The sequence below is a fragment of the Lepisma saccharinum genome, chromosome 1 (assembly GCF_977018435.1).
Source record: "Lepisma saccharinum chromosome 1, izLepSacc3.1, whole genome shotgun sequence".
Taxonomy (NCBI): domain Eukaryota; kingdom Metazoa; phylum Arthropoda; class Insecta; order Zygentoma; family Lepismatidae; genus Lepisma; species Lepisma saccharinum.
This window is the reverse complement of record NC_139229.1, coordinates 217316473-217322783: the sequence shown is the minus strand read 5'-3', so window position 1 is coordinate 217322783 and position 6311 is coordinate 217316473.

Genomic DNA, 6311 nt, shown 5'->3' with positions numbered 1-6311 from the left:
GATATCCTAAGGTATATTATTGATTGACTGAGTTGGTGTTTTAAGTCCACTTTATGCACAGTATGGCAAATTGGGACTGGACCTACAGTTTAAAGTGGGATCCAAACCACTATATACCTCTACCGGGTATCGAACCCTTGAATACAAGGCGACGATGCTACCGCTGCACCATTGGGGAGGCCCCTAGGTATATAAGTCAACAACAGAAGATGGGGAGGCAGGGGGAGCCTATTTGGGGTAGAAGTTAATTTCATTTCCTTTGTCATCCGGGAATTTGCTAACTCTTGTACACCTCTGGGATCTCAGTGCATATTTACATTATAGTATCCTTGATTTTTTCTTTTCACTAAAGCCCCAGAATATTTTACTTGCACAGGGGGTGGGCACAGAAAACTATGTCATCGTGCTAGGCTAACATTATTGGAAAGGTGGCCTTCTGCCACTGATGTCAGCAACAACAACAACAAGGGGAGAGACCAACTGCAGTGTAAGCTCCAGGTGCATTTTTTTTTTTTGGAAGGAGGAGATGCAAAATTTGCAACAAAAGAGCAATTTATTTATGTAGTATTTGTTCATGAACTATCGTTCTTCTTCCTCATTTTTGATGTGCATTTTCTTGTTGATGGCATTATCTTCATAGATGTGTGTCATAGGTTTACATTATTTTAAAATGCACTACACATTACTAGCATATTTGCTACAACAAATGTGCCATGTTACACAAAATATATATTGATCTTGAAATTGGTTACATCAAAAGAAAATTATTTGTATTGTGCATTTTTTTGTACTTTTAAATATACTTAATTTTCTATGAAGATCAGTTGCCATTTCTACGTGCATCGAGAATATTTATACTCAATTCTTCTTCTAATTAAATTTATAATGGGTAGACTTTTTCCTAGTAATTTGGGAACTCGCAAACTCCTTGCAGATATTGTCAGATGGTCATATTTTGCTTAGCATTGTATAATAATTGGAACTTCAATTTTTGAGTTCATCTGTGTTTACCTATTCAAACTTGAGCTTTGATGCTAAGATTATGAAAGTTGAGCCAATGTTCTGAAATGATGATGGATGTCTTTCTGAAAGGGTCTCACTTCTTTGTTTTTGAGACCAATTTACTTTTAGTAAATACATTATGGATGTTTCAGATTTCCTTCTCAAGCTTGTAACAAAATCTCTTTACAATTTGTAAAAATATATAAGATGAAACAGTGACCATTGCTTCTAATTTATTCTATGCTGAAATTTGTCTCATTTCTCTTATGTACATGTTGGATAACCTACTTACTAGTGCAAAAGAGTGGAAATGCCAGCATTCATATTTAAAGACGTTCATTGTTCACATTATAAAAGTATTTATTTGCAGATACAGGGGATTTCACAATTAAGTGACAAGAGACAAATCATGGGATCAATTGGCTGGTAACATGCAACATGAGGGGGGGGGGGGGGTTAAATTGAAGTTACATGTGACACTTCACCACAAACTGCACACACCTGAGTAGCCACTTTCCCTTCCAGTTTGAAAATAATATTCGCTGCATATATACAACAAACAGACCGAGATGACATGATGCAAGCTATAGAAAAACAATCCAACCAAATGAAACCTAAGTGGCACATGCAGTATGGTATTTTTATTAGCCATTTTTGGCTAATTGCGATGAGAAGGATGAGTGATGATTATATGGAATTATTGATGAAGGGATACTTGTAACGTGTAGCAGTGTCCACGTTACAAATATGTATATAAACTTAATATTTTCTTTTTGTAACTATAATTATATATGTTAATGGTTAATTACCAAGTAATGTGGAACACACCTCATATATAAACTATACATCCTGGTGTTAGTTATAAGTTCCAAGAGTTTGTTTCCTTCTGCCAGCAAACTGATCTGCCAGCAAACTGAGCTGGAAGTTTATTATCGGTGACAACAATGCAGGAAAGCTAACGCTATTGTGTAAGAGCCAGGCAGACTCTACCTTATGAAAAAGTTGTCACAGGGAAAAGACGAAAGATTAGGCTGTCTTTCCCACTATGTATCAGTCGTGTCCCTTGGCAGACAATAATTAGACTTATATCATAATAATCCCTGATTCTTTAGCTGCAAGACAGTATTTTCAGAATTTAGTTACATTAACATGAAAGGAAGTTATGCTCGCACAAAACAAAACCTGTATATAAATATTTTTGTTTAACATTTTCACGTTGTATATTTTTTTTTCTTTCTTTGTTGGCATATCGCATGGCCCTTGCAGGGAGAGAGGGGAGTTGAAAGAAGCCATACTCCCTGGTCAAATTAAATACTGAGTATAACATTTAAAATTCTATTGATATTTATTAATCACAAAAGGGTAAAAATAATATTTTTTTACATGTAAGTGATTATGTTTCTCATTGATACTTAATTTGTATTTTATTGTGATGTAAAATTGGTGCTAAGATAAAAGTTTGTAAATCCATCATGGCACCGATAAATCCTATATAAGCAGCGAAGCTCGGTGGCCCGTGGCCTTTTGTATTCGAACATCTGATAAATGCGGAACTCATATAACCGTCTTTTCTTTCAACGCTCGAACTTCTGCTTTTACACCCACTTCGATCTTAGAAATTAATTCATTCTGGGATTACCTTAGGACAGTTACTTAGCTCTTCTGGTCAGAAGGCTTATATTTTCTCTGTTCTATGCTCCTGGTCAGGAGATATAATTGAGAGAGTTGTGATTGTCTTGAGATATGCCAGAATTCGGGATTGGCCGATAGACTGTTGGTAGTCAACGTTTGCAACCCTGGTCAGGGTACACCTTTTCTTAATCTGTGGTCACAGAATAATTTTTGGTTCTCTGGTCAGAGGCTGGAGAGAGAAAAGGAAGTTGGATACCAAACTGGATATCGATAGAACCTAGTGGGAAGAAGGATTGTCGATTGTTGTAGAATCTTGGTCAAGATCTATAAGTAGATTGAGAACCTTTGACCCAGAATTACGACGGAACTTTAATCGAGAACTGAAGCAGCCGGATTAACCCGAACCTTGAACCGAGGAGACTCAAGCCCCGAAGAGTTACTGAGCATGAAGCCGAGGCTCAATAGACCCATCAACCAAGTAACGATCCAGGGGCGGATCTTACATACTCCGATACCCATGACAGCAGGCACTAATCTAGAAATACATTTCGGGAACCAGTCTGAACTAACTGTCTGAATAATAATAATAATAATAATAATAATAATGTTTAAATTAAAATAATAATAATAATAATATGTAAATTAATTAATATCTAAATATTATTACATGAATAGGTAGGTATACATACTGTTTAAGAATGCATATACAATAGTATGTATTCATTATATAGCTTACGTGTAGTTAAGATCACCAAAATTTGATAAAAACAACTGCCCTGGCAAGGAAATTAATGTTAAACAGATAAAAAATTGAATATTTATTCAATAACAAAAGATGATATTATATCCAGTTGACGAAAAGTAAATTTCCTGATTAATATTTTATCCATATTATCATACATTATACAAAACAAAATGCTAAAAAGTATATTTTCTTTTCATTATTTAATTTTAGTATTTGGTAAGTCTTTCAGGGGGAGGGGACGATTGCATGCCTGAACCTAGGATTTGTTGGTAGCCAAAAGTGACTCCCACACTTAGTGTCGTGCTTGGCTGTCAAGGTGAGATAATGGGGTGTGAAAAGTTGTATTTGTTTCTTCAGATTCCTTTGCAAGCAACAGGTCACTTGGTTGCAAGGTAACATGTCACTTGTTACTTTGGTGCGAAATCTAATGTCAGTGTAAAAAATTTGCAGTACATCACAAAATGTGATAACTAACTAACTCCCTAGCCTTCTTAAACCCGAAGGTTTATGGCTGCAGCAACACAAGCCTTCCATCTGTCCCTATCCTGGACAAGATCAATCCAATCTTTTCCATACTTACCGATTTCCTTCAGGTCCATCTCAACGTTATCCCTCTTTTCCTACAGGTATCTTACCATCAGGATTATAAAATGTGATGCAAAAAATTATTGTTACAATGTATCTTTGAAAGACACCCATAGTTTCACTTTTTGACCGAATTGCATAGAATTATGTGCAGACTTTCTATATTCATGGTTTGTGAAGTAATGTGCATGTTGTGTAAGGGACACTGATATTTTAATGTAAATCAAGCTGTTCATTATAAAGTACACTAATGCTGAAGTAATATTTGTAAACTGGCCCGAAGAGTGAACATGTCATATTCTACCATGAGAGGCAGGCCTAGCGTAAAATGCTATTTCTTCAACTCCGTGTTTGAAGAGGTTTTTATTATTTTCATGTGGAATTTAAAAAATCTTTAAAAAGTCCAGCCAAATGGATTGCATTGGCAGTAAAATCTACCATGTGAATCAGAATCATCAGGGTTTCATGTGCTTTTACTGAAGACCCAACAATAATGAGCACTAATCGGTATCCCCATGTACATAGATTGTTACAAGGCAACTAAGTTAATTTGGTCGTAAGTACAGCATATTTAAAAATTTGTGTACATATGATAAAATACTTGATGAATGTATTGAGAATATTTGAAAACAATTATACTCTGTCCTGGAATCACTGGAGCAAAGCAAACGAAAGCAAGTCTTTTGTTTTTAAGTAATGGCTCAAGAAGGGTCGACCAATGAACGCGTGATACGGAATGGGAGTCCGTGGAGGGGGAAACTGACTGCAGCTACCAAACATTCGCAGGAGCATGTACTGCTTCACTCCACCCGCTCGCTTTTTCCCCTTCTCTACCATTATGTACAACCTTTCTCCGGAGATTCCTGGGATAGAGTATAGATTCAATAAATTTGTAAGTAAATGAACTTGAAGAATAACACACATTGTTCTTTATTTTCATTACTAAAAGTGGGATACATACATATCCTTTATCTTCTGTATCTTAAATCTAAAATTTTCCATTGAGATGGAATGCTTAGTGACTGATTGGACAGGCACAAAAGAATGGAAAACACTGAGTAGGTAGGTTTGAAACATCATGCATGCAAAAATGTGCACCCTTGGTTTGAGGATGTGCTATGATTAATGTGCATGCACAGGCGATTGAAATGCTACAAAGGACAGGAATTTGAAGTGTGGAGAATTCACTATGATGTACATTGTGGATAATATACATGCAGAGAACCAGACCCGTAACCAGGTAGAGGCCGGGGTAAACATGTAGACAGCAGATATTATTTTGCTCACAACTTAGTGAAGAAAATTCGCAGAACTTATTACATTCGTTCACCTTGTTTATGAGCAGAAGTATAAGTAGAGGCAAGTATTTAGAAGATTTTCTAGACTTTAGAAAGTTCTTTCATAGGGGAGCTTCTTTATCTGTACCTTCGCTGCCCCTGTTGCAGGCTCCCGTTTAGGTAGAAATGTGCGACTTTGACATCATCATCATCCACATTCCTTCCACATCTGTGTCAAAGGTCAACAGCTCCCAAGTTTTGGGAACAAAGGGGAGTTTTTATTGCTTTAGCCAGGGGTGGAATGTACAGTAGGAACTATGATTGATTATTGTGCATTTTTATTGTGTGATGTAAATACATCTGTATCATCAAAAGTAGTGTGAAATGTGTAGTAAGTGATGATGTCAGCAGTAGTCAATTAACACTTCACGAGATGTTTTACAATATATATATATAAAAAAAACCAGTATTTGTACAATATTTCTAAATTTTATATTAACTGAATGATCCAACCCTCCTCGATACACACACATAATTTACCTTCATTTAACACTGTTAAACTTTTGGAAAACGGACTTGGTTTACAAAGCCCCTTCCCCCTGATAACCTGTGACCTTCCTAGGTCAATTCTAGCTACGGGCCTGCTGGGAAAACAATTTTTTGATGTGGGCTGTCATATTCAAATGTGAGACCAAAAACTGCTTTGCCTCATTCATGTAGTTCTACAGTAAATTAATAACAGGTTAAGAATATTGTAAACATGCATTTGTAAATGTATAAATAGGTGATCATGGAGATTGCAGAACACACAAAAGCAAAAATTTTATACATTCTCTATTTCTGACCCAGAATCATGTGTAACTTGCAAGAGGGGGGGGGGGGTTGAGGGGCACTTACTCCTGCCCAAAAAATTTCAGCCTCATAAAAATTTACAAGTTAAAGGTACTGAGGGACCAAGTAATAAAGAGTAATTTTTAAGATTTCCCAAATGTAACAATTATTCATAATTGGGAGAAGAGAGACACGGTAGTAGATAAATACGGAGAAACTAGTACTCATTTTATCCACGA